This window comes from Rhinolophus hipposideros (genome assembly GCF_964194185.1).
Source record: "Rhinolophus hipposideros genome assembly, chromosome: 16".
NCBI lineage: Eukaryota > Metazoa > Chordata > Mammalia > Chiroptera > Rhinolophidae > Rhinolophus > Rhinolophus hipposideros.
Window position 1 is genome coordinate 57,880,166 of NC_138062.1, and position 24,999 is coordinate 57,905,164.

Sequence of the window (24,999 nt, forward strand, 5' to 3'; positions counted from 1 at the left end):
ACCAGCCCACGCAGGCTAGCGGGGAGACATGTGGAAAACACACAGTTCTGCCCTGCCTCGTGTTTCTAGATTGCAGGTCTTCATACAGTCCATAGAAGTGCAAGAAGAAAAACATGGGCAGATGGTTTTATAATCTTAGGGAGGGGAAGACCTCTCTCGGCAGGTCACAAGACCAGGAGCTTAAAAGGAAAAGACAAATTTGGCAATAAACTTTAAAATATTCTATGGAATAACACATCAAAAATAAAGCTGAAAGATAAACAAGAAACTGAGAAAAAACAGTGTAACACGAAAGGGTGCTAACAATCCTAACATAAAAAGAGTTATTCTAAAACATTGCTTCTCAGCCAGAGGCGACTCTGCCCCCCGGGGGACACTGGGTGATATCCAGGTAGGGATGTCTGTGGTTGTCATGACTGGGGAGGGAAGGTGCTCCTGGCATCTACGTGCTGCTCCACACCCCCGAGCCCAGAACAGCTGAACCCCAGAATGATCCAGCTCAAAGACATCAACAGAGCTGAGGTTCAGAAACCCTGTTGGAAGTCGAGGAAAAAAAAATAAACACTCCAGTTTAACAAGGGGACAATGGCTATGAACGGACAATTCGAAAAAGCAGTGACTAGGCAGTGACATATCAAGAGGAGGAACAAAACTGGGGCTGTCACCGGTTTGATGAGCGCCTCCAGCTGTAGTAGAGGTGTCAGTTCAGAAGACCTTTCTGGGGACAACTGAGCACCACGTTCAAAGCAATGCAGGTGTGTGCTCTGAGCTGCCACACTCACAGTTCACCTGCAAGAGACAGCAGCAAGAATGCTCACCGCACATTCAGAGAGAGAAACGTACGAGTCATCTAAGCGCCCGTCACTAGGAAAATGGGCAAGGAAATCACCCCCCCACACAAAACAAAGGAGGACACAGTCGGTGAACTAGCAGGAGCCTGCACCAACATGCCAGGAATAGTTACCTCTGGGGAGCAGGATCTGGGCAATTTGTAATTCACATACACAATACTTATGTATTGTCTTTCCTGACAATACTTACGGGTCACTTTTATACAAACAAACAGTCCTTAGAGCTGTGCCACCCCCAGAGCTGTGCCTCGTGGGCCAGCCAGCGAGGTAGGCAGGAGCAGATCTCAGTGGGCAGGGCCAATGCATCCTGGGATTAAACCATTACCAAAACGATTATGGTACCCATTCCCTATTTAATTCAAATTTAAAATACCAAACCAAACTGGAACCTTCATACACTGCTGGTGGAATTGTAAAACTGGTGCAGCCACTTTGGGAAACAATTCGGTGGTTTCTTAAAGCATTAAACATGGAGTTACCATCTGACCCAGCAATTCTTCTCCTACATATCTACCCAAGAGAAATGAAAACACACATCCACACAAAAATTGTACATGAATGTTCTCATCATGCATTGTTCCTAATGGTCAAAAGTGGAAACAAGCCGTCGCCCACTGACGGACAGTGGGTAAGCAGAACGTGCTCCATCCACACAATGGAACACTACTCAGCCTTAGAAAGGACATTCTGACACACTACAGCGTGGATGGGCCGGGAGGACATGATGCTCACGAGAGAGGCCACACAGTGTGTGATTCCATGTATGTGAAATGTCCAGAACAGGCACGTCCACAGACAGGACGTGGGTTAGTGGTCAACAGGGGGTTGGGAAATGGGGAGTGATTATTAACGGGTATGGGGTTTCCTTTTGGGGTGGTGAAAACGTTCTGGAATTAGTGGTGATGGCTGCACAACTCTGTAAATACAGTAAAACCCACGGAGTTATACCGTTTAAAAGGGGGAATTGTATAGCATGTGCATTATACTTAACAAAGCTGCTAATAAAAAATACCAAACCAGAAAACAAATTCACTAAAGCTCCCTGAAGTTCTAACCAAAACTGCGATGCTGCTTTGAAGATTCCACTGAACATACACAGAACACCATGGCTTCCTGTGTTGTCAGTGACCAGAGGACCCGCTCTGCCCGCTCCCAGTTCTCTGCCCGGGGCCATCCTGACCGTGAGACTCGACTGCCCTCCTCGGCTCTCCCGGAAAGGTCAGAGCTGACAACCAGGCCACAACTCACCGCGCTGCTGGCCTTCCGCACACTGATCTCAAGGCTGAGTACCAGGCGCTCCTTAAAGCCCAAAGACCTGCCTCCACGTGGACGTGACACACTGACCCAGATCTGGAATCCTGTGGCAGGATCAGGGTCACCAACCAGTCAGCGTAGATGGGGCAAGGGAGGAGAGGCCAGAACCACAACGAGAGCCTTCCCAAGCCCAGTCCTGACCTGGGAGAGCCTCACAAGCAGTTTCAGGGATTACAGCTCCTAAGAGGGCTTGGAGACAGTTACTTTACCCCACGTGAGGAGGAAAGAGCAAAAGGGCGCCATTCAGGCAAACACACACATCAGCATCCTTGGAAAGCCCAAGCCATTGAATCGATTAAGGAAGCTTAAGCCTGATTTAGCCCAGTTCAAAGGGAACCAGCATAGGGCCGGCCCAGTGGCTCAGGCGTGCTCCTAATGCCCAAAGCTGCCGGTTCGATTCCCACATGGGCCAGTGGGCTCTCAACCACAAGGTTGCCGGTTCAACTCCCGCAAAGGATGGTGGGCTGTGTCCCCTGCAACTAACTATGGCAACTGGACCTGGAGCTGAGCTGTGCCCTCCACAACTAAGACTGAAAGGACAACTTGACTTGGAAAAAAAGTCCTGGAAGTACACACTGTTTGCCAATTAAAATTTTTTTTAAAAAAGTCCTGTTCCCTTCCCCAATAAAAAAAAAAAAAAAATCTTTAAAAAAAAAAAAGGAAACCGGGGAATCAGAAGTACATTCTGATAAGATGTATACTCAATCTGACAATTAAGTTCGCAAACTTGCTGCAATGCTGTTGCTAACCTTTTTTGATATCAGAGACACTATTCATTATGAATTTGTACCAACTGGACAGTTAACCAAGTTTACTATTTGGAAGTGCTGAAAAGGCTGCGTGAAAAAGTTAGAAAAAAATGACCTGAACTTTTCGCCAACAATTCATGGCTCTTGCCTCACGACAATGCACCAGCCCACAGGGCACTGTCTGTGAGGGAGTTTTTAGCCAGTAAACAGATAACTGTATTGGAGCACCCTCCCTGCTCACCTGATCTGGCTCCCAATGACTTGTCTTTACCTGAAGATAAAGGAAATATTGAAAGGAAGACATTTTAATGACATTCAGGACATCAAGGGTAATACGACGACAGCTCTGATGGCCATTCCAGAAAAAGAGTTCCAAAATTACTTTGGAAGGTGGACTAGGCACTGGCATCAGTGCATAGCTCCCCAAGGGGAGGACTTTGAAGGTGACTAGTGATGTCACCTCAGCAATGAGGTGTGTAGCACTTTTTCTAGGATGCATTCGCCAACTTAATTGTCCGACCTTGTACAATAAAGCCTAGAACCACTAAGAACATACTTCCAAAAATAGAGTGAAAAAAATCATTAAAGGAATTGAAATGTCACAATAGAAAATATTCACTTGATGCAAAAGAAAGCAGTAAAGGAAGAAAAGGGGAAAAAAGACAGGAGACAAAAAGCAAAAAGGAAGTGGCAGATGTAAATCCAACTGGATCAATAGGACATTAAATGTGAATGGATTAAACAATCCAATCAAACAACAGAGATTGCCAGACTGGAGGAAAAAAAACAAAATCCAATTACATGCCATCTATAGGTGACATTTTTTTTTCTTCTCTTAAAAATCGAGTTTATTGAGATATACTTTACAATGAAAATTCACCCTTTTAACAAGCAGGGTTCTCGACTGGGGCCATTTTGCTCCCCAGGAGACATCTGACAATGTATGGAGACATTTTTGACTGTTAGGTCTGGTATCCAGTGCTGTTAAACAGTCTACAATACACAGGACAGCCAGCTACTCCCCAAAAATGAAGAATTACCCAGTTCAAAATGTCGAAAGTGCTGAGGTTGAGAAACATGGTTGAGACAAATGTATACAGTAAGTAGCATAACTTCTAACACAAACAAGATAGAGAATATTTCCACCACCTCAAATAGTTCACTTACTCCCCTCTGTGCTCAGTCTTTTTTGCATCCTCTGAATTCAGGGATTTAAACACATTGGGTGCTTTGCTCCATTGCAGTTTTTATCCTTATTGATGTTCAAATTGTCCTACACTTGGCCACAGAAAAATACCAAGCTGGCTCCTGTGTCCTTTGACCAGATAGCCCATGTTTGATATTAATTTTCTCCTCTAGAACTAGAACTATCTCTTTCTTCAAGTATTCCTAGTATTCCTAGTTTCTTTTAATGGGAAATTAGCATTTAGATACCACAATTTGGTTATCTAGTCATTTGAGTTATTTGAAGCTCTAGTGGATTTCACAGAAAGTAATCATGTGAACACTATTTCCTGAATTCTTACATGTTAGTATTAAATTGTCTGTGGTCTTTATACTTTGGAGGTCTATTTGGCTGGATATAAAATTCTTGGTTCATGTTTTACTTCCTTGGTTCTTTTAGATGTTATTCATTGCATTCTGACACTAAACATGCTGCCAAAAAGTCTAGTGATAATCCATTTTCCTTCTTTTATAAGTGATTAGGTCTTTTTTTTTTTTTTTAACTAGGATGCCCAAATGATTTTTTTTCCTTCCAATCATCAGTTTTACTGTTGTTGGCCATTCTGGATCAATTTCCCCAGGCTCACTTTGGAAAAGTTTTCTTTCCATCCCACGGGTTTCGTTTTCTTCCTTGAGAACTTTTGTTTATATAAATTTTGATTCTTCTTTTCCTACATTTTGTATTATTTTCCTCATTCTCTTGTACATTTTCTTTGGTTTATTTTAAAAGCTTCCCTCTTTCTACTACGTGTAAAAATTAATTTTGTTTTACTTTGTTTTTTTATTTTATTGAGTCATTATCTGTTGTGCTTATTTATTTATGTTCTTTTTAGTTTCTTCTTTATTTCTAAAGTAATTTTTTTCTCTTATTTCTAATTTTTTCCTGAGGTTGGTCACTTCTCTTTTCAAATTCTTCTTTTCTTCAACTCATTTCTGAGATTTTTCTAATTTGAATTTGTACTTTCATAATTTCTATCACATCCTTAAATTCTTTTAGCTCATTTTAAATTTTCATCTATTTTGTGGACATGTCTTTCCAGGGTCCTTTCACTGTCTGAGGGGATGTATTTCTGCTTCTTTCTGTTGTTGTTGTTGTTAGTATCTTTCACTGATAGTAACTTGATATGGATTCAAAGCCATTTTTAAAGTAAAATGAGTTTTCTTGAAATTTTTGGAGCAAGGGATAGGAGCCAGAATGGCTTTTCTAAGCTTCATGGCTTTAGAGATTCTTTTTCTCTTATTTTTGCAAGTGATTAAAACAGAAACAACATACTACCTTTCATTCTTTCTGGTATCTATCCCTTTGCTCTCTCTTACTTTTATCTTGTCCTTTTCCTTGCCCATCTTGCTCAATGTGGATTCTACTCCTAGAAGTTTCTCCTCAGTTCCAAGCTTTGCGTTAGTCAATTTGTGTTTGTTAATTTCCAAAGCCGTCAGACTCTGTCCCCATTCCCTTGTAGTCACCCTCTAATTGAATCCTGCAAAACCTCTTCCTAGTTTCAGTTACTGTTCTAGATGTTCTCCAGTGAGGACTTGTCGGTGACTTAGAGGTTCTCCTGTTCTCAGGGCCATCAGACGCCCTGTTGCCTTCCCTCTGTTTTGTCCCCTTCACAAATGTATAGGAGACTCTCTAGATTGAAAAGATATGAATAGGCTGAAAGTAAAAGAATGGAAAAAGCGTGTAACATGCAAATAGCAACCATAAGAAAGTTGGAGTGGTTATACTAATATTTGACGAAATAGACTTTAAAACAAAAATGTTAGTAGAGATAAAGATGGACATTTTATAATGATAAAAAGTCCAATCCATCGGGAAGACATAACAACTGTAAACACATATGCACCTAATAACAGAGGCCCAAAACACACGAAGCAAAAACTGACAGAAAAGAAATTAGAAATAGACAATTCAACAACAGTTGGAGAAAATAATATCCCCACTTTCAACAACAGACAAAACAACTAGGCAGAAGATCAACATTAAAAAGTGGAATACTTGAACAATACTATAAAGTAGCCAACATCTAAAGAAAACCCTACCTAACAAGAGCAAATTATACTTTCTTCTCAGTACCTATGGAACATTCTCCAGAATGAACCATATGTTTGGCTCTAAAACAACCCTCATTACATTAGCAAGAATCCAAGCATACAAAGTAGTTTCTCTGACCACAATGGACATCAGAAATCAGAAACAGGAAGAAATGTGGGGATTCACAAATATGTGGAAATTAAACAACTGCAGGTCAAAGAATTTCAAGAGAATTTTAATTTAATTTCAAGAGAAATTAAAAAATACTTTAAGGTGACTGAAAATGAAGACACAACAAACCAAAACTTACAGGATGTAGCTAAAGCAGTACTTAGAAGAAAATTTATGGCTGCCTGTATTTTAAAAAAAGAAAGATTTCACTACCCCAAACTTCTGCCCTTAAGACACTGGAAAAAAGAAGAGAAAACTGAACCTAAAGGAAGAAGGAGGAAAGAATAAGGATTAGAGCAGAAATTAATGAAATAAAAATAGAAAACAAAGAAAATCGAATAGACCAAAAATTGGCTCTCTGAGATAACAAAATTGACAAACCTTTAGGTAGAGTGATCAAGAAAAAGAGAGAGAGAAGATTCAAGTTGCTAAATCAGGAATGAAAGATGGGACATTACTACTACTCCCCACGTTACAGACATAAAAAGGATCATAACATGGTGTTGATGGGAAATACTACTGAGCAATAAAAAGAAATGGACTGTTGATACACCAACAACTTGAATGGATCGTAAGTAAAAAAAGCCAATCCCCAAAGGTTACATGTGATGTAGGATTCCGGAACATTTTCAAAATGATGAGACTAGAGATGGGAGCAGACGGGTGGCTGCCAGGAGCTGGGGGTGGAGGTGACTTTAAGGGGGAGCACGAGGGACTTCATTTGTGTTGAAGGGACAGTTCTGTATCTTTATTGTGATGGTGGTTACACAAACCTATGCAAGTGATAAGATGTCACAAAGACAGAGAAAAAAGGAGCACACGCTAAAACTGCTGAAATCCCAGTGAGCCTGCAGTGTGTTGTGCCAACGTCAATTTCCTAGTTTTGACAGTGGACGATGGTTAGGTAACATGTCACCATTGGGGGAGGCGTGGGGGCAGAGTACATGGGACTTCTCTGTACTATTTTTGCAATTTCTTGGGAGCCCACAATTCTTTAAAAAGTTAAAAGAAAAATAACATGGGGGCTATTCCACCACTGATGGGAGGATAGAAAGGCAGATGCCATGGGGGCTGGGGGCTGGGTACATGAGGGCTCTTTATCCTATTCCGTCTATCTTCGTGCGCGCTCAAATTCTTCATAATAAGAAGTTCAAAAAAATAAAATAAATGGGAGTGAAAAAGGTGAATGGATTAAGAAATACAAATTGGCGGTTACAAAACAGTCATGGGGATGTAATGCACAGCACAGGGAATGTAGGCAATGATAGGGTAATAACTGCATGTGCTGCCAGGTGGGTACCAGCCTTACCAGGGGGATCACCTCGTAAGTAATACAAACGTCTAACCACTACGCTGTACACCTGAAACTAATGTAATACTGAATGTCAACCGTAATTGAAAAATAAAAAAGTAAAGGGAACCAACTACCAATGGCCCTAACAAGGGCATTCTCCACCCAGGTTTACAAAGCTCCCCGTCCCATGGCTGTGACTACAGGCCATCTTTAAAGAGATCCTCTCTAAACAACGGCCAGAGAGGTGACTAGAGCTTCCCGAGTGTCTTCACAGCACACATCTTACAGAGACACAGGATCGTCCAAACACCGTCTCTAATAACGACAGTATTAAAAACACAGCGTTTGAGATTTGCCTGACACGCACAAGCTCTAAAACGAGGTGCCGGGCGCCAGGATCCCAGGCTTCTGCACAAACCCCACTTCCAGCCCACCATTTCTCCGTCAGACCAAGGCAAAACGTCCCACAAGGACTGACCCGCCCGCAAGCCCTCATTCGAGTACAGAAACCTGCTCAGAGTTGGGGAGTTGGCACAAATCCTTATGTCCTGCACAAGGTTGTCTCCCTTGCAAAAGTCCCCATTTCCAAGTGGACATGATCTGGTCTAACATTAAGATCTCGACTCCCTCTGAACGAGATTAAAAAGGGAGAAGAGTAAAGGAAAGGAAGACTGGTTGACACAAGCAACAGGACGAGGTAATAAGGCCCAACCTTCCTTGGCCATCCTGGGAGAAGCCAGAACCAGTGCTCTCCCAGCACCTCCTATGCTGGACCGGGTGTTTCCACCGAGAACTGTGCCAATCGCTTCACGCTCACTTCCACTCACAATCATCCTCTCAGGTAGTCAGCCTATGTCACCTTATCACAGATAAGGCACAGATAGGTTAAGTGACTTCCCCAAGGTCACACAGCTACAGAGGAAGTGTTGGAGCTGGGGACTGAAACCAGCTGTTCCAACCTGGGAGTCAGAATTCCTCTTTCCCTCACATCCAATCCATTCGTGAGGGCTAGTCGATCTGCAGCCTCCAAAACTCACCCCAAGTGCAGTCCTCTACCCTCGGCCCAGACCACCTTCTGAGCCACGGTCACAGCTCACCTGGGATGACTGCTGCAGTTCCCTGCTTTTACTCCTGACAGCCACCAGAGGGTCTTTTAAAACACACGACTCTTTGACATCACTGCCACCTCCCAGGGCTTCTCCCTGCCGTTCAGGGGTGCAGCATCTCACCGCAGCCTAAGCGCAGGGTGCACTTGGTCTGGCCGCTGTGAACCTCAGGACCTACGCTCTCCTTACCAGCTCATCACACTCCAGCCACACCAGCCTGCTTCTCAGCCTCCCGTACGCCAAGCTCATTTCCACATCAGGACCTTTGCACGTGCTGTTTGTTCTTCCACCCGGAACTTCTTGTCCCAGATCTTCTCGTGGTTAACACCTTCGGGCCATTCACGTCTCTGCCCCAACGTCACCTGGGAGCGGTCTCCGCGGTGCACCAGTTAAAGCAGCAGCACTCCTCAAGTTCTACAATCAAGTCACTCTCTAGTCCTCATCACCTGGGGGCCACTGTCCCTTGGTGGCTACTTGGCACCTACCCTGGCACAAAACCCAGGGAGTCATCTAACAGCCTCCCAAGCCATCGGGTGGCGTGTACCTCTCCGTTTTCTTCTGCATGGCTGGGGCTGGTGGAGTCAGCCAGCTGGAGGAATGGCCCTGAAGCTTCTGCTTGGTGGCACGGGTGACAGCCCCCATGCTGAGCACTTATGAATGCACATCGCTCTGTTTACTGCTCATCGTCATCTGGGAAGAAGCCTGTGAGGATGCCGAGGCCCAAAGACCCTGCAGTGTTCGCCCCAACCAGTGGCAGCAACAGGGTTTGGAAGCTCAGGTCCCATTCTGAGGTCTGGCTCCAGACTTCAAACCAAGCACTGCCTGGGATGGGGCCCGGGAGATGCTGGTCCCCCACAGTCGCCCTGGACTGCTAGGGGTTTCTGTGCATGGGGTGCTACAGGACCCTAGCACAGCCCCTCTTTCCAGAGAAGCCTTTCCCAAATCCCACAGTCCTCAGTGCTTCCCCCGCCAGCCTCACCTGCACCTGGGGTGCAACGTCGACATTTAGGGGACCAATCAGAGCTGGGAGGCTCTCTCAGCCAGTTCAGTCACTGTGGAGTTGCTCCAGGGTTCTGACAGTTTCCTGATACCCACTCTTGCCAGGCCTCCTCCACGACCTCAACCCAAGTTCACAGGCTGTGCCCCGGAGCCCAGCCCAGGCTCAGCGCCAAACCGCTGACTTGGGGACGAATATTCTTGGCTGAGGCTCCAGGCAGACGAATGGGAGGTGGGGTCCCATCAGGGCCCTTCTGGCTCACACACGCCATCCCACCTCTCACCTGTGCAGTGCGTAGGGGCCAGCGTCACAGAGTAACACCCATTCCCTCACCAACTGACCAATCCTGACCACACGGAGGTCCTAGCCCTCCCCTGCGCCCAGCCTGTGTGACAAAACCCCCTGCATGGTAGTCACAGGGCCACCTCACCAGTTCCTACATGGGGGTCCTTGCCCCTCCGACAACATCAGCCTGTCGGGGCAAGGAAAATGTCCTATCACCCCCAAACCACCCCCTGCACCCCCAGAGCACACCGAGGGATCACACAAATTCCACACTGATTGAACGTACACATCAGACTCTCACCAGGGACTATAGGAAGCCTGCCTTGTTTTGGTTTTGCCTCGCTTAACTGCTGACTTTTACACCGTCAAGGTAAGTTATTTTTACAAAGATCCCTCAAGGCAGCTTATTAGGGAAACAGCCCCTGCGACTTGGCTCATTCCAAAGTTTTCAGGCCTTCTTTTCACTAAAGACCAAATTAATGAATCCAGGAGACCTGGGGCTTCAGGGAGCGGGGTTGAGACGCTGAAACAGCATCTCCGGGTATCTGGTGTCACTGTGGCCGCACCTAGGACACCTGAGCCCAAGCAGAGACAGCCGAGGAACACGAAACCTCACCCCGTCACTGCCAGGGGCCCGTCTGCACATCCACACTCCTCCCCAGTCCTGCAGAGGCCTGAGGCACTGTTCACCCCAGGACCTCAGTGCTCCGGGCTGGTGGCTACACGTCAAAGCCCAAGTTCACTGGGTAAGAAAACCTGACGGGGCGTGTGGAACAAGCTGCGGGGCTCCGAGTTCCGACCTGGCTGCCTCCCCCAGGAACACCACCCTAGTTTCCTAGTCCACAAAACCCTGGCAAACCCTCCTACCTGCCCCATTAAAATAAAGAAGCTCCAGAAAAAGAAAAAGCTTCTAATAACCTCGATTGTTCCTTAACTTCCTTCCCAGCACAAATATGGAACAGCAGCACAAAAACCATGGGCTGTTCTGGAGTGGAAAGTGTTTTCAGAAACTTCTATTGCAACACCTTGATTCGCAGTCAAGGAAAGACTGAAGCCCTGAGAAAGATCACGACTGTAATCTGCTGAGGCCTATCACTGGGCCAGCTGAGCTCCAAATAGGGGCATTTTCTGGGGGCTCGGGGAGGTGGGGGGTGGCGGCGTCCTGGGCACTGTGGGGGGTTGAGCAGCATCCCTATCTCCCACCCAATACCAGGAGCACCCCCCACCCCACCTGTGACAACTGCAGATGTCCCCAGACACTGCCCTGGACACAGTATCGCTCCTGGGATGGGAACTAGTTCGCTAAGGGATTTTCACGCATGAATTCAATTAATCTCACTCACCCCTGAGGAGAAACCTCCACTGTCATCCCCATTTTGGGATAAGGACACAGACTCAGCAGAGGCGGCCTCTGAACCCAGGCAGGCCAGGTGCATGGGTTCCAACCTCCAGCTGCCGAGCCCACCTGGTAACCCCACCTTGAGCCCTCAGGCCATTTAAGACCATCTGTAGTTGTGCGATGTTATTTCCAAACTATGCTTGTACACGGGGCCCTCTCCTGAGCTTTCCTACGTAGCATTCCAAGTCCCTCCACTTCCCTTTATGGAAACATCTCGAATCACAGGTTGAGGGACCCCCAGTACAGCCAGCACCCATGCCACAAATGCACTGCCCCGAGCGCAGCCATCAGGACCCTCAACCCTGACTGCTAGGGCAAGGTTCTGAGCCCCGTCAGAGATGAGAAACTGCATGCAAGGGTCGATGGGAAGGACCAGGCCACAGACATGGCCGCCCAACTCACTGGGGGCTGGCCATTGAGCCCGATATGCTGGAGTGAGCAGCAGTGCTGCAGGCCAGACTGGCTCAGCCACAGTCTCAAGAGCAGGGCTTTCAGCTTGTTCCCACTTCCCCACAGCACCCACCCCCCCAATACAGGCCCTCCAGGGGTCAGGCCCTGCCCTTTGCGAGGTCAACTGAGCTGTACGGCCAACCCACAGCCTCCTTCTCTTCCAAACAGCAGCTGCACTCCCAGCAGCCCCACGAAAGCCTCTGGGCCTCCCTGGCCCCTGAAACGACTCTCTCTTGGCTACACCCCATCACGGTGGGTCTCGCCCTCCTCACTCACCCTTCACGTGGCCATGGTTTGTGTTGGATCTGTCTCATCTCCCCAGCTAGAGGCTAACAGATCCAGGAACTCTGACGGGCTGAGAAGGGCCAGGCGCCCCCATGTACGGCCTCCCTGACCCCATCACAGCACTCAGCTCATCCGGGGACCGCAGGCTTCCCAGAGAACTGGCCTGTGGAGGCTCAGGGCTGAGTGTGAAACACACCGGAATGTCAGAGCGAGCTACACTGCGATGTTGGGTGTAAAACAGACACAGATGTCAAGTGTGAAACACACCAGAATGTGGAAACTCAGGACAAAGAAAGAAAAGGAGTATAAACCTCTCATTAGCAAGTTTTATACTGAGTACATGTTGAAACTGTATTTTGAACATTTGGGTTCAATAAATACATGATTCAAATTAATTTCACCCGTTTCTTTTTCCTTTTTCATGTGGCTACTAGAAAATTTTAAATTACACACAGCGGGCCTTGCATCTTTAGGGGAAGGTGCTGCCTCGGACGTCGGTTTACACTTGTGCCTGTGTTTTCTCCCGAGGCTTCTGTAGGTCCAGCTCTCACATGTAGGTGTTTGGTCACGTGGACTTAGTGTTTGTATACGACATGAGGCAGAGGTCCACCTTTGCCCCTTTGTCACTCAGTATCCATGCACATCCTCGTGGCATCTTCCCGGCACCATGAGCAGCTCCCTGGTACTCGGGACCCCCAGGTCACCCGTATTCTCTGCCAGGGAGACAGCGAGTCACATACACACCTCTCCCCAAATGGCACTATCCCCACAGGATGACACCAGCTAAGCAGGTGGGCCAAATCACCCAGTGCGGTGACAGCGCTGGCAGGGGTGGCACCGGCACCTGGCCAGGCAGGAACCAGGGCACCGCTTTCTGCCCCTAGCTGCGGTGGCCTCTGGGAGCGGAAAGCCCCAGTCCTGTCCACCAGAACACACTGGACACAGGAAACAGACGAGCCAGAGCGATGGGGCGGCGGCCACACTGCTCCACGAAGCAGACACACGGAGCCCCAGGGGCTGCAGTGAGAGGTCCTGCAGGGGGCCCACCACCACCCTCGGTAGATCCTGCCCAGCTGCAGCTGGAGGACGAGGAGGGCGGAGGCGTGAGGAGGACCCTGAGTACTGCAGTCCACCACAGGCAGGTGCGAAGGGCAGCCTGAGCGCCTCCTGCTGGCGAGCCGGGCACCACGCCTGACGTGCCCGACTTCCGGGTACGGGGCCCAGCCCCGCCCACAGCTTGGGCCCCCCTCACTCCAGCCTCCCTATGCTGAGCCCTCCCTGCCCCAGCCCCCAAGATGTACCCCCAAAAAGGGTTTCTTCGCTACCTCTGCCCAGAGGGGGAGCTAGGTGACCAGTCGGAACGCTGCAGCCCTGGACTTGGGGAACTCTGAGACAGTTTGGGAAAAAGAAGGGGCAGAAAAAAGGAGAAACTACTCTAATGTCCATCAACAGAGAGTGGATACACACAATGTGTCCGTCCACACACTGGAATATGACTCGGCCGTGAAAAGGAGGGAGGCGCTGACACGCGCCACGGCGTGGATGGAGCTTGAACACACGGTGCTCATGACAGAAGCCGGACACACAGGCCACACGGTGTGTGATTCCATTTACGGGAAATGTCCAGAACAGGCACGTCCACAGAGACAGAAAGTGGTTAGTGGTTGTCAGGGGCTGGAGGAGGGGGATTGGGGGAATGACAGTTTAACAGGTATGGGGTTTCCTTTTGGAGTGACAAAAATGTTCTGGAACTATAGGGGTGATAGCTGCACAACTCTGTAAAAGTTCTAAAACCCACTGAATTGCCCACTTTAAAAGGGTGCATTTGATGGTATGTGAGTATCTTTCCCCCTCTTCTTCCGCCTCCCCCCTCCCCTCTCCGATTCAAGCCTCTGTCTCTCAGTCTAGTTGTGTAGGACGCAGCTCCCGGGCCCATGCTGCTGTTATAAGACTTGCACTCCCCCCGGCTGAGGGAGTTGGTCACTGGTCGCTCACAGCAGTTCAAGGCAGCTCACGCCGGCTGCCGGCCGCTCACGATGGCTCCTGGCCACTCACACTGGCCACCGACCACTCATGGCAGCTCACGGTAGCACAAGGTGGCTGCTAGTCATTCACACTGGCTGCCGGCCACTCACGCTGGCTGCCGACTGCTCACGGTAGCCCACGGCAGCCCACAGCAGCCCAACTCCAAGGAGAGCTGTTGTTCACAGTCTTAGCTGTAGAGGCAGCAGCTCACTGGCCCATGTGGGAATCGAAACTGAGATCTCGGAGTCAGGAGCACGGCGCTTCAACCACCTGAGCCACCAGGCCAGCCCGATATGTGAATATCTTGATAAAAAATATATTTTAAAAAACGGAAGGGCAGGAGCATTTTAGGAGGAACTGTCCTAGAAAACTCAGGGTCTGGTGGGCACACCAGAGCCCATCGTTAAACAGCTGTCACATGGCTCTTCCAGTGACTCCAAGGACTCTGGTCCTGCCTCGTGGACCAGACTCTAAGCTCCTTGAAGGTAGAGCTGCGGCCCCGGTTCACCTTAACCCCTCGGAGCCTGGCACCCGTCCCCGGCTTCCCCACCTCCTCGTGCTCTTCTCCACGCAGGTCTCCCAGGCCTCAGCCCCCAGTATCCCCTCTACATGCCTCTCTTCCTCTGCACGCTAGTTCACCACCACCCAGGATGACAACACTCAGCTCAAACGGTGGCTCTTCTGTTTTTCTCTGGCCACCAGCCGAGCCACCAATGCCACCCAGTCCTGTGCTTCCAAGACTTGGTTTCCATCTATCTTGGCAGTTCTGCTCCCCCACAGCCCCCACCGTCCTCTCTGTTCTCCCCAGCCCTGCTCCATCCATGGCCCCATGACCCTGTGGACAGGAGACACTGCTCATTGGGCCGCCACAAGCACCTGGCCACACGCATGCAGGCTAAACCGCAAGTGTCACACTCACCAGATAAAGGTCAATACCCTCCCAGGACACAGGGCTCCAGGGCATGTCCGGATGGCTGTGTGTTCACTGGAGAGCCACAGCCCAGCCAGAATCACGAAAACAAGCCATTGAATCCCAAACTAAGAACCACGCATGAGAGGCCTTCTTCTTCCATACTCAATTGTGTATCTCTGCCTCGAGGTGATCGGATGACATGGGTTGGGAGTTTGCAGAGGCCGAGAGAAATGTCACTGAGGCCACTCTCTCCGAGGTCTCTGCGACCATCAGCTGGAACCTGACCACCCCTGGCTGCTGCAGCTCTGTTACCGTGTGTCCCCGAAAATAAGACCTAACCAGAAAATAAACCCTAGCATGATTTTTCAGGATGACATCCCCTGACCATAAGCCGTAATGCGTCTTTTGGAGCAAAACTTAACATAAGACCCGGTCTTATTTTCGGGGAAACAGGTAGCAGCTAATGCGCTCTGCCTGTCCATCTGTCCGTCCATCCGACCACCTATATCATTCCTTCCATTGGGCCGGTGGAGAGGGATGGCCACGCAGAGAAGCCAGTTCCTCGATGAACGACACTGCTCATCAGCTGAGCCTGGGGCTCTGCCCTGCCTTTGGTGCAGGCAGGACGCAAGGAGGCCGCAGCGGCCAAGGTGAATATGTGGCTTCCACCCGCTGCAGCCCAGGGAAGCAGTGAAAACGAGATACCTGCTTCTACAACAGGGTGTCAGAGAACTAGCTTTCTCTACCAACTCCCTACTCTTCCTTGGGCGGAAGGAGCTGGAATGAAGCAATAAATCAAGAGTTTAAATTCCAGGGGCTTTACTCACATGCCAGCTAGAGACGGAGCGATTCTCTCAACTTGTGACCAAGATAATCAGATCCATACAGCTGCCAACCTGAGATAGGAAGCCCACTCCGCTTACAGCTGACCCTTTCTGACAGATGGGATTTTAAGGGAGAGAATCGGGGAACAGCAGGGATTTGAAGGGTCCAGCAAGAAAATGATGGAATCTCCCAGTCCAGCTTCCCGGCCAAGGTCCCCCTCGCCTACTTGGGGCACCCAGCTAGCAGATCGAGGGCTGTCCAGGTGGAGACAGGACGCTGGGGACCCAAGTTCCAGCTGAGCACACAGCCCAGCTCCACCCCACTTGTCTGGGGATCCCCGCTCCTGCTGGCGGCTTCAGACTGGCTCTGGCTCAAAGGAGGCCTCCTGATCCATCCTCTCACTTCTTGTGCACAAAGCACAATTCTGGATCCACTGCCAGCTCATCTGACACGACTCATTTCTCTCCATGTTCTCTCCCCTGAGACTGGAGGCAGCAGCCATAAAACCATGAAGGGAGGCCCACCTCCAGCCCTACCTGCCCAGAAGTTGCCATTGTTTGGGTCCAAATGCAAACACAGAAGGGAAGTGGGTGCTGAGGACAAATGCTGAGTCCTTCACAGCTAGCCGTACAGCTTATCGGAGTGCCATAACTGCCATCACGGGTGCCAGCCGACAGGGCCAAATCCTACATTGGTTATTGTTCTGTTCTGTACCCGGAGACCCATTCGGGCACTGCAGCCCCGGGCGGCTGGCTTTCTGATTGTTATTCTTTGTCCACTGAACAAACACACTCAAAACCTCTACCCCGGAGACTCAGAGCCCAAAAGAAACAGCCCGTCCATGGGGCAACAAAGATGGCTTAATACAAACTTTTCATCAACCCCCTCTCGTCCACTGGAACCGCTGGGTGGGACAAGAGAAGAAAAGCGGGGAGGGAGATAAAGATCGAGACGAGCCAAAAAAAAGACAGGCAACTTTGTTAAGCCAAGAAGTTCTAAGTAACCCTCTCCAGATTGTTTATTTCAATCAAGTAAAGAAGGCATGACCATAAATTAACAGTGCGCTTCCCCAACAAGTCAAAACGTTCCTGGGACAGTACCAAATCTGAGACATTAAAAATCTGCTTGGCTCAAAAACCACTCCTCAGGTCAGTCTTTGCTCCCAAAAGCCAAGGTGGAGGAGTGAGGCCAGGATGTGCAGGCAACCCCATCATTCCTCACCCAACACGGCTGGTCCACGGCCATCCCATCGTCCACTTGTCCCACAAAGCTCAAATGTCGCACCCATGAAAGCTACCTCTTCACAAGTGTCCCATGCAGACCAGTGGCTGGGAGACCGCAGAAAGTACCTCCCAGGACTAGTCACCCCTTCCAATGGGGGCGCTCGTATTGGGTCAGATGGTTACAAAACCAAATGACTGGGAAACAGTGTCTTCCTTTTAAACCCTCAGCTTCTGACAGGCCAAAACAAACTCTTTAAGGCCAAGTACACTCCTTACCAATCTTCTGATGGGGTGCAAAGCAAAGGGAGCGCCGTGAGTCAGAATGAAAGTCAGGCATCGCAAACAGCAAAATATTTGCCCATTTACGTGTTCTTTACTTTCTACTTTATTTTGAGATTTTCGGGGTGGATGGAGTCATAACATTTTCTTAAATCCGCTGCACTTTTAACTGCCCTCAAAACAACCCACAATGCATTTTTTAAAGTATAGACTATGACTCTAAATGCTTTGACATAAAAAAGATGGAAATTCATTCATTCAACAAACAAATGTTTACTGAACACACACTGTACACCAGGAACTGCCCTAGGTGCTGGGGAGACACACAGCAACCAAGACAGACGCCACTTCTACAGTGTGGACCTAATACCCTCTCAATCTTCAGCCAAGGGTCCAACCTAGCCCACCGCCTGTTTTTGTATGGCCTGCAAGCTAAGAATGGTTTTGATGTTTTTAACTGTTGGATGGGTGAAACAAAAAAATCAGAAGAAGGAAAATAGCTTATGACATGTGAAAAGTGTATGAAATTCACATTTCTATGTCCATAAATAAAGCTGTACTGGAACACAGGCACACTCACTCATTTCCACACTTTTGTGCTACTAGAGCAGAGCAGAGTAGTTGGGACAGGAGCCGTCTGTCCTGCAAAGGTGAAAATAGTTACTCTCTGACCCTTCACAAAAAAAAGCTTACCCTCATGGATGAGACAGACAATAAATACATAAACAGATTAATATGTATTTCTGGCAGTATTAAGTGCAAAGAAAAAAAGGGAGGATGGGAGAGGGGGTCGTTGGAAGGGAGAATTTAGGCAGTGTGGTCAGGGCTGGCTTCTCTGCACTGAGACCTGAACAACGAGGAGCCAGCTGGGGAGGGCCGTGAGGGAACAGCATTCTGGCAGAGGGTCCAGCAAGTACAAAGGCGCTAAGGCAGGAAGACTAGGCAGGTAAACTGGTGAGGCTAATGAGATGCAGGCACCCAGAGGGGAGTGATGGGACGGAGAGGGAGGGAGGGGGCCACAGAGGACAGAGCAGGAAGGCCACAGGAAAGGGTCTGGAATTTTTTGCCAAGGACAAGAGGAATCCACTGAAGGGTTTTAAAGCTCCTCAAAGCAGGAGTAAAAACTGGCAGTCAGGACACTTTCTCTAACTACCAAGACGCTCCCAGCACAGGCCAAGTCAAAGTAGGGAGTAAACTCGAAAACCAATTCATCCAGCAACAACACAATCAATTCATTGACCTGCTCAGGCCTCAGTAATCGAGGTGATACAAACTTAAAAAAACAAATATTGTTAAATTCATTGTTTTGTGTAGAAGTATCTGCAACTAGCATATCAACAGTCCCATGACTTCATGGACATTACTGTTCTGGGAGAGGAGAGCATTAAAGAAGTTACCTTCAAGTCCAGGAAAACTGTGAAGCTAAATGACAGGAAGGGGTCCAGCGGCCAGGAGGGGACGGAAGCCTGGGCAGGGGATCTGCTAGGGCTCAGAGGCCAAGCAACAGCCAGAAAGATGCCTGCACCAAAGACAAGGTGAGAGAGTCGGGTGGTGTGGGTGTGTCTGAGAGCGCCTCTCACGGGGGTGGTAGGGGATGGAAGCTGCAGGCTGGGAAGAGTGGGGGAAAGCCAGTAACAGGCAGGAGGGACCCGGATAGCAAGGCTGAGGAGTATGGACTGGACACAATTTGCAAATACAAGCCCCTCGCTGTTGAAGACTGGGAGGGAGGAAGGGGACAAAAGGAACCGGAACTTGCCGTACACGGGGACATGGCCAAATATCAGGCTGCTCCAGGGTTAAAGGTTAAGTGAGAGGGTCTCACCTGGGGGTGACTGTGTCCCTCAGGGGACACTGGGCAATGAATGTCTGGGACAATGCAGTTGTCACAACTGGGGGTAAAGGGAGTGCTGTTGACATCAAGTGGGTGGGGGCCAGGGATGCTGCTCGACATCTCACAGTGCCCAAGATGGCCCCTCACAGAGAAGGATCTGGCCCAAATGTGGACAGGGCTGAGGGGGAGACCCTGGCAGAACCAGACAACGCCCCAGTGGTAATAAACCATCTCGGGGTTCACAGTTCCCTGGCGCCATGTGAAGCACTTCAGAGCCTTTCATCCTCTGCCTTTTGATCCTCACAACGACTAGGGCTGGGTTCTCACTATACCCATTTTACAGATGAGGAAAGCAAGGTCTAGAGACATGATGTGACCTGCCCTGGGGGAGGGATTTGAACCCGGCTCCTCAGACTCGGAAGCCTGTGTGGGGAATGAAGAGGAGGATAGGAAGCCAAGGACACTGCCAAGAACAGCCAGTCAGAATGGAGTCCACGTTCAGTCCCTGTCCTTTGCTGTCCAACATCCTCAGTCAGAAGCGGAGGCACCCAGGGTCAGGACAGGTAAGGGCTGTGGCCACTGAGTGGCAGGGCTTTGGAGCACAGCCAGAAACCCCAGTGCGGCCTGGTGGTGACCCAGCAGGTGCAGAGCCCTCAGTTCTGTCATCTGCCTGCAGTTCATTTGCTCTCCACCCCTCCACCCCACTTGGGAAGGTTTAGTGTCCACCCGATTTTGTTCTTGAGCAAGTGACTGGCCCAAGGTCACACAGCTCTGAAACCCACACTGCAGCTCTGAATCCAGATCCCGGGAAGAAAGCCAACCGGAAATGCTCATTTGCCCACGCCTGGTCCCTCCCCCATCCTCGACACCCATCACCTCGTCCTGCCCACTCCCTGAGCCGGTCCCAAGGGCAGTGGGCTGGCTCCACACTACCATAAGAGCTGTGACCACACCCCAGGACACCCCCCTCTCCCTTTCTCCCACTAGACCTGAAGCCCCCTGAAGTCAGGGACTCCCCAAAACATGCCTCAGCACTCAAACATCCCCGGTGCCGATCTTCACAGTTGTCAGACGGAACCAAAGAACAGATGGGCGCCCCAGGGCAGATGCTCCACTGGGCCCGCCAGGGGAAGGGGGCAGGGCATAAGAAACCAGCAGAGGAGGTGGACAGATGTGGGATCAAGTAAAAGCAGAGGGGGCGGGCATGAAGGGGGGAAAATGGAGGGACAAGGAAGGCCCCTGACCTCCCCAGAGAAATCTTGCAGAAAGGCACAGGGACTGAGGAAGGGCGTTCTCTAGGAGACAGAAAAGTAGAACAAAGGCGGGGCGGGGTCCTGAACAACCCATCAGCAGTACCTTCAAGCTCTAACATTTACCTGCTCCTTAGCAGCCCATTCTCCAAAGAGGCAAAGGTTAGAAAATGCAAGAAAGTCAATTGTTACTAAGTAATACCTACACACATTTCAAGCCTGGACAACTACACACTCAGGCAGACAGCACCAGGCACTTGATACAGTAGCAGCTTACACATCCCACGCAACACCTGGGAGCATGTGTGCAGCTGCACCTCCAACCGTAGCATCCCCCACTCGATACCACGGTCTGACCATCACGGAGTCCCCGCACTGTCGGGGGACAATGCGATCTGCCAAGCATCCAATCAGAAGTACAGAAAGAGGACCAGTGAGTTTCAGAAACCCTCGACTCAGATAATCAAGTTGACTCTGTGACTTACACCCCGTCCTTCGGGTTCCAAAAGACAAACTGCAAAGACAGAGAGGCTGCCCACTGCTTTTGCACGGGTGGCAAGAAAAGGCCGACCAGTGAGCTGACAAACCTTCCCCACGCCTCATAAGGAAGCTATCATTTGAGAATTAGGGGGAAGTCATTAGCTCTTACACAGCAGCAATAAAAACCCATAGGAGTCATCTAATGAGTCCATTTTAGGGGCTTTCGCCAGCCTGGGGACAGTGGGATAAATGGTTGTTGAAGCAGAGGGATAGGGCAGGTATCCTGAGACCTAAAGGCAGTGCCAGCACCCAGTGGGACCCAAAGGACCCATTTGATGAACAAATGTCATTGACAAAACACATGAAAAAGAACACACTCTTTACATATTACAGGCTCACTGGGCTCCAAGAACAGAACAACCTCCTCACTAGTTTCATAACTCGGGAAAGAGTTCCCCAGGTGCACCTGAATTATTAAAACAAAAGCATCCTCCCCTAATCAGATGGGACACACCAAGGCGCAGTTCACACACCCCCACCCCCAGCAAAAAAAAAAAAAAAATCTATAAAACCGTCCACCATGCTCAGGTGGACATGTACCCCAACCCCCTGGTGTCACAGCGACCACGGGGCGCAGACCCGAGCCCTTGCACATCCGGGCAGATCCCTTTCGGAAGGTATCAGTCCCCTGGCTCCGACGGGGGTGGATGGGGCAGCCCCAGGGGTTCAGTGCGGGAGCGACTCCACGATGTATTGCTACAGAGAAGGGGGCTTTGAGGTGGTGATGGGGCTGAGAGGGGGAGGGACGTGGAAACGCGTGTGGAAGCCGTGATGTGCACAGCAAACGCATACATTTTTTAAAATAAAAAATCCCGATTGCATGCTTAATTTAGGGGGGGCTCAGGGAGATGGGGGGCCAAGTTGGGAAGCCGGGATGGCACTGCGGGTTGACTCGGGGAGAGGGGTAGGATGCAATGATGGACGTTTCGGGGGGCGCCCCTGGGAAGCGCCCCGTTAACCCCACGGGTGCCCGAAAGGCCGGAAACGAAGGCGGGTTCCACCCAGGGCCTGGGAGCTCCTTATTATAATTATTATTTTTTTAATTATTAAGGTTGTCGTGAATAATAGAACGGCCTAGCCGGGTAGGGCCGGCCCGGCCGGGCCACCCACGCTGTCATCTTTTGTGCGGGGTCGGCGGGGACGCCCGAGCCCAGCCCCCGCGCGCCCCCGGCCGGGGCAAGTCGCCCCCGCCTCCCGCCCCCACCATTGTCCGTCCGCGCCGCCCCCACCCGAGGTCTGGCCGGCGCCCCGGGTCGGGCGGTTAACGCCCCCAACCGCCTCGCGGGCCGGGACAAAGCGCGGTGGCTGCGGCCCTAGCAGGCCGCGCCCGAGGCCTGGGCCTCGAGTCCCGGGCGCCCGCCCGCCCTCAGCCCCCGGCGCGGCGCAGGGGAGGTGGCGGAGCCCGCGCTCGGACGCGGTGGCCGCCCACCCCGGGCTCACCTGAGACGGCGCGCGCGGCCCGGTCCGGAGCAGCGGCGCGCGCTCCCCCGCCCTCGGCGTCGCACCCCCAAGCTCCGCTCGGGCCGGGCCCCGCTCGGTCGCTGGCGGCCGAGCCCTCCGCTAGCGCCCCGGGCGGGGCTTATGAGGCCGCACTCCAGCTCCGCCCCGACCGCTATTGGCCCCCGAACCCACGCCCGCACGCCCATTGGCTGACTCTGACAGCTCCGCCCCTCCCCCCCGCCGGGCCCATCAACACCTCACGGCCCGCCCCCGGGCGCCTCGATTGGGTGGGTGCAGGAGCCGGCCTCGCCTCTCCATTGGCCAGTTGGCCAGGACACGCCGGCGCCCACCCACGTGCCGGCTGACCGGCTCTACTCTCATTGGAGAAGGCGCACGCCAGCCAAGGCGGCCACTACCAACCGAACGGCGGATGGGGCTCCGATTGACAAGGACGCTCGAGGACCGCCCAATGATCGCACGGGGGCAGGCAGGTATTGGTTTGTGGAGTCAACCCGAGGCGCGGACTGGCTGGGGAGGGTGCCAATCACGGCCCCGGCACGGCCCCGGTTATCTGGAGGCAGCTGAGTACGTGAGACCCTGCACAACATCAGCACCCGGCCGGGGAGTCGTGGCGGAGGGGTTCGAGACCCGTCGCCGGAATTTGGGCGCAGAGTTCCCCAATTCGCAAAGTCCCGAGTTAGGAAGCATAGCTCCAATGAAACCCATTCTGCAAATGAGGAGAACTGAGAACTGGAGAAATAAAAAGTCGAGCAACAAGCGCCCTCCCCACCCCCGACAAAATTAACCACGTTCATTTCCATCACAATCAACAAACCTTTGTATGGAGGCAAGGCCTTCCGGATAAAGTTAGGTGCCCTCCCCCTAGTTCCCTAAAAGGTGAGGGAGGCGAAGAGTTAGTTACCTGACTTAGGTGCAGAGCTCAGAGGGGCCCTCACGCCTCTCTCTGGGCGGAGGTCGCTTCCCGTGAAATGGGTGTGATGGTAACACAGACACACACACATCACACCCTCCCCCGTCGGTTCTCTTCCTGGGAATGTGGCCAGAATTGTGAGGAGGCACATAAAGGGTTTGACCATGCGGCCTTGCATAGTGAGCATTTAATTAAGGATTACTATTATCAATTGTGTATCAGAAAGAGGTGTGGGCACGCCCGCATTTCACAGGGAGCAGTGTAAACCCAGCAAAGGCGTTTTCTAATGACATTTTCAGTGCACGTACACTATATTCCTGGAGGTCGTATGTCCTGAGAAAGGCTCCGGAGCTTTCACGGTTCAAAGATGCTTGCGTGCGGCAGCCCTGCATACAGCTGTTCCCCATGTTTTGTTCTAAGTATCCATGGGTTGGGATAAGTAACTTGTAGCACAGGGTACTGTCTGGAACACTATGTAGCAATGACAAAGGCAGATCTACACGTACCTCTAGACACTTGTTTGGTGTTTCACATTTGTAAGCAGACACAAAAATATGATACACCAGACCAGGGCATACATGTTTACTAAGGTGCTAGACAGTAGCTACTTGATAAATAGACTGAAATCAGTAGGAAACTGGGCACAAGGCAGCATATACAGCACTGTTCCAATTTTGTTCTTTAAATTTACATGTAAAATCATACAAAGAAACATATATATATATACATATATATATATATATATATATATATATACATATATATATATATATATATATATATATATGTACATACGTACCCTGGTTTTGTTGTATCTTTAGGTAAACCACTTAACCTCTCTATGCCTCACCTGCAAAATGGCTATGTCAAAACTATACCAAGGGTCATTCTGAGGTTGAATATTACAGTATTGATACATATACATGAACATATAAAGCTTGAAAAAGGCAACCCTCTCGGTGGCAGGATATGTATTTTGACGTTTTCTTCATGTAGTCAGTTTCCAAATGTTCTAAAGGGATTGTGTATTAATTTTATAACTTGGGATGGAGGGAAAGAAGGAAGTTTTGCATTAAAAATTCAACCAGGTGGATTTAAAAATGTGGTCCATCCATACACTGAAATATTATTCAGCTTTATAAAAGAGTGAAGCACTGACACTCACTGCAACGAGGATAAATCTTGAACACAAGACCAAGACCAAATATTGCATAAACTGTCCACAACAGGGAAATCCAGAGACCGAGTGGATTTGTGGTTGTCAGGCTGGGGAAGGGAGATGGGGAGTGACTGCTAGTGAGTATGGGTTTTCCTTTTAGGGTAATAAGAATCTTCAGGAACTAGACAGTGGTGATGGTTGCACAATTCTGTGAACATGCTAAAAACCACTGAACTATACACTTTAAATGGGTGAACTGAATGGTAACATGATGTGTTTCCCCGAAAATAAGACCTAACTGGAAAATAAGCCCTAGCATGATTTCTCAGGATGCTCATAAAATAAGCCCTACCGTATTTCCCCGAAAATAAGACCCAAGTCTTATATTAATTTTTGCTCCAAAAGACGCATTAGGGCTTATATTAC

The 24,999-nt window shown here is 50.0% G+C and overlaps 1 protein-coding gene across 3 annotated transcripts in view; it reads right to left on the reverse strand.

Annotated features, from left to right (window-relative positions):
- KDM4B (lysine demethylase 4B) overlaps positions 1–22,614 on the reverse strand; it is a 134,487-nt gene extending 111,873 nt beyond the window's left edge. For all 3 annotated transcript variants that reach the window (XM_081076022.1, XM_081076021.1, XM_081076023.1), the window contains exon 1: positions 22,484–22,614. The gene's annotated coding sequence lies outside the window, so the exon portion shown is untranslated. The remainder of the gene's footprint in view (positions 1–22,483) is intronic.
- Between the last annotated feature and the right edge of the window lie 2,385 nt (positions 22,615–24,999).